Raw genomic sequence first — 3,864 nt, forward strand, 5'->3', positions numbered from 1 at the left:
TCAAGTATAGCAGGGATCATGGAGGTGGCACAGGACCAGGCAGTGTTTCGTTCTGCTGTGCATGAGGTCACTATGAGTCGGAAACGACTCGATGGCACCTAACAACAACAATACACCAAAACAAAACAAAACAAAACAAAACAAAAAAACAAACTCAATGCTGTCAAGTCAGAACCGACTCACAGCCACCCCTCCTTGGGTTTCCAAGGTGGTATCACTACAGAAGGAGGTTGCCCAACCTTCCTTCCGAGGAGTGGATGGTGGGTTTGCACCACCAGCTTTTGGTTAACAGTCAAATGCCTTAGGCATGATGCCAGCAGAGCTCCTAATGGATCCATAAAAGATCACAAGAATTTTGAAGAAAGCCAATTGCATGAAAGAGGAACCAAAGCAAACAACTAGCCCCAAGGGAAGAGAGATAATGTAGGAAATAAAAGATGTTAAAAAGAAATTTGTGTTGGTATCTTTAGAGGGACCCAAGAGGCTATTGCATCTGCAAGTCAAGAATAGGCTGCCATAAAAAGAGCAACTAGAGAACAAGAAACATTTTAAATTTAGAAATTTTAATGTAGTTACTAAAAGTATAATTTAAAAAATACTAATAAAAGGGCAAAACATAGACCATATATAGCTGAAGACTAAATTAGTTACTTGGAATATAAAGTCAAGGATTTTTAGAAGACAACAAAAAAAAAGAGAGAGATCAATTAATAGTTGGAGGACAGAGCTAAAGAATCCAACATCTGTCTTGTAGGGATTTCAAAGGAGAGAACAGAATGATTGGAGGGTGTTCTGGTTACCTAGTGCCACTCTGACAAGAATATACCACGAATGGGATGCCCTTAACAAACAGGAGTTTATTCTCTTGCAGGTTGGAGGCTTTAAGGCCAAGTTCAAAGTGCCAGGCTCTAGGGGCTGGGCAAAAGCACCTCAACCTTGGGGTCCAGCTCCGCCTCCTGCTCCTGGCCCACTGGAGTTAGAGGCGTTTCTCCAGTCAGACAGCTGCTGGCTGCTGAGGCTGAGAAGCCCAAGGTTGACAAGTAAAAAGGCACAGTCCCGATGTTACCAAACCACATGGCAGGCCATTAATTTAAATCTATTGTCAGTTCCAAGGTTGGCAGAACATGGCAGGCTGCTGAACAACGATATGGCTACATGCAGGGTCCAAATGTGCCATAAGTTAGAGCCCATTCTCAAAGCTGCTTCCTATGTACGGGAAGCAGACCACACCCCAAAGCAACTACTGAGCTGCTTGTGGTAGATCCCACCATGGATGGAGCTGATTGCCAGTCTCATCATGGGGAATAACTACCACCAGCTGCCCAGCCAAGTTGACACACAAACATAACCACCACAGAGGAGGATAGTAAAACAAGATAAAAAGCAACTTCAGGAGAGAATAACAGAATGAAGGGAAAATTAGTAAAAGAAATAATAGCATTCGGTTTCTCTGAAATGAAGGAAGACTTGCTTCTTTTTGTTGAATGCTAAGCCAGAAACAGCAACAAATAAAAGGCACTTACTTAGACCTATACTGGTGAAATTCCAGAACTCCAAGGCAAAAACGAAAACTCTAAAAGTTTCCAGAGAGGAAAGAAGCAAATTGGATGGGAATAATGTTGCAGCAAACTTTTGCAGTGTTGAATCCCCAACAACAATGGGACAGCATCTTAAAATTTCAGAAATAATTTTAAACCTAGAGTTCTGTAAAAATAAAAACTGTCACTCAAGTTTAAAACAAAATGAAAACATTTTCAGAGATATGGTATCCAGATATATCTATGCATATATCTATGCACCTTTTCTGAATATAATCTTTAAGATTTACTTCAGTAAATTAAAAATAGATCCAAGAAAATAACAACGTAAGTTAGAAGAAGACATGTTAGTAAGGCAATAAACAATGCAGTTCAATGTAAATAACTATTGAAATTAAGTCTTTGAAACTTAATGTAATTGTTAATAAAGATTTTTTTAAAAAGAAAATCGAAAGGATAATTAAAAGAACTGGCAATCACCTGGAACTAAAATTGCAGATTATTTAATTCAGACATTGAGGGAAGGGAAGCTTATTTGGAAATCATACTCACTGCCATCAAGTTGATTCTGACTCAAAACAACCCCCACTGGGTTTCTAAGGCAGTAAATCTTTACAGAAGTAGATTTCCCCATCTTCCTTCCATGGAGTGGCTTTGAACCACCAACCTTCTGGTTAGCAGTAAAATACCTTAGGCACTGTGCCACTAGAGCTCCTATTTGGAAGTAGTAATTATAATTACTTATTAATTTTCAAAATGGAGAGAAAACAAATTCAATTATATATGCATATTTTTAATACAAGCATATCTAGTAAAAGAAAGAACATTTGATCCATCTACATAAAGATAAGAAAGTAAATAATAAAAAATCATAATAATTAGAAAACACAAAAATGATGAGAATAAAAAGACCATGTCACATACCATATGGGCTACTACAATAAATGAAAATGAGCTAAAATCTTACATTCAAAGACAGAGACTATCTAAATGGGTTAAAAATAATTTCATGAAAAAAAAATTCAAATATATGCTATTTATATTAGGTGCACCAGAAAAAGAAGAGCAAATAAAAGACAATTTTGATATAGAGGTTTAGGTAAAAATTATTACAGCCAAACTGTAAAAGAAGAAAGCAGAGATAGCAATTTAATATAAAACAAAATGCAATTTGGGGCAAAAAGTGTTAAATTGGACAGAGTATTGACCAACCACTATAAAATCTACTAAGCATGTATAAGGAGCTCTGGTAGCATAGTGCCTAAGGCACTTGACTGCTCACCAGAAGGCTGGTGGTTCAAACCCACCAGCCACTCCTCGGAAGGAAGGTTGGGCAATCCTACTTCCGTAGCGATACTGCCTCGGAAACCCAAGGAGGGGTCGCTATGAGTCAGGGCCGACTCGGCGGCAAACAACAACAACAAGCATGTATAATGGATATGAGTCTTTGTACACCAAACCAAAAACACTGGGATAAATCAAATCTGTTGGAATTAAAACCAAACCAACATGAAACTCATTGCCAGTGAGTCGATTCTGATCTTAGTGACCCTGTAAGACAGAGTAGAACTGCCCCATAGAGTTTCCAAAGCTATAATCTTTACAGAAACAGACTGTCATATCTTTGTCCCAGGAAGTGGAATGGATTCGACCCACTGACCTTTTGGTAAGCAACCAAGCACTTAACTGCTGCATCACCAGGGCTCCTTCTGTTGGAATTACAAGAAGAAATTAATCAAAGCAGTGTTAGAAGAGAGACTTGTCTCAGAAATCTCTGTTGTGATAACTTAGATGCTTCACTCTGAAACTACAGAACTACTTGAGTTGTTTTTCCAATTCCATTTTATTATCACTTATCTTTATATTAACATTCCTCTGCTGCTCTTTTTCTGCACTACCCTAAATGGCCTATCAAAATGCATACTTTAGGATCTTTTGTTTGGAGGGAGTGTGTCTTCCAAGGTAGCAGTCAGAAGGACTGGAGTAGTTCTGTGATTTTGGAGTGAAGTAGGTAAGGATATCAGCTAAGTGCTGATAGGATATCATTTTTCTGAAGGCTGCACTCAGTCCTGTCACCAATAAGCCATCTAATCCTTGAGTATGACTCAAGTAGTGTTGCCTTCATGGGGGCTCATGGTTGGGTGTAACCTTAATGATCATCTCAATCATTTCAGACCAAGGCAGCAGCTTGGCACCCCAGGTTTTGGTTCCAGCTGCCACTAGCTGTCTATCTTCAGTCAAGCCACTTAATTTCTTCGAGTCTCAATCATTAAGGTCTTTCCTTCCTTTAAAGTTTACTATTTCTGTTGTATGATTTTTACTCATA

The 3,864-nt window shown here is 38.5% G+C and overlaps 1 protein-coding gene across 1 annotated transcript in view; it reads left to right on the forward strand.

Moving 5' to 3' along the window:
* The window catches only part of CHMP4C (charged multivesicular body protein 4C), a 34,442-nt gene that overhangs the window by 22,709 nt on the left and 7,869 nt on the right, over positions 1 to 3,864 (forward strand). The window lies entirely within an intron of this gene.

This window comes from Orycteropus afer, unplaced genomic scaffold (genome assembly GCF_000298275.1).
Source record: "Orycteropus afer afer isolate SDZICR_OR568_19922 unplaced genomic scaffold, OryAfe1.0 scaffold00129, whole genome shotgun sequence".
NCBI lineage: Eukaryota > Metazoa > Chordata > Mammalia > Tubulidentata > Orycteropodidae > Orycteropus > Orycteropus afer.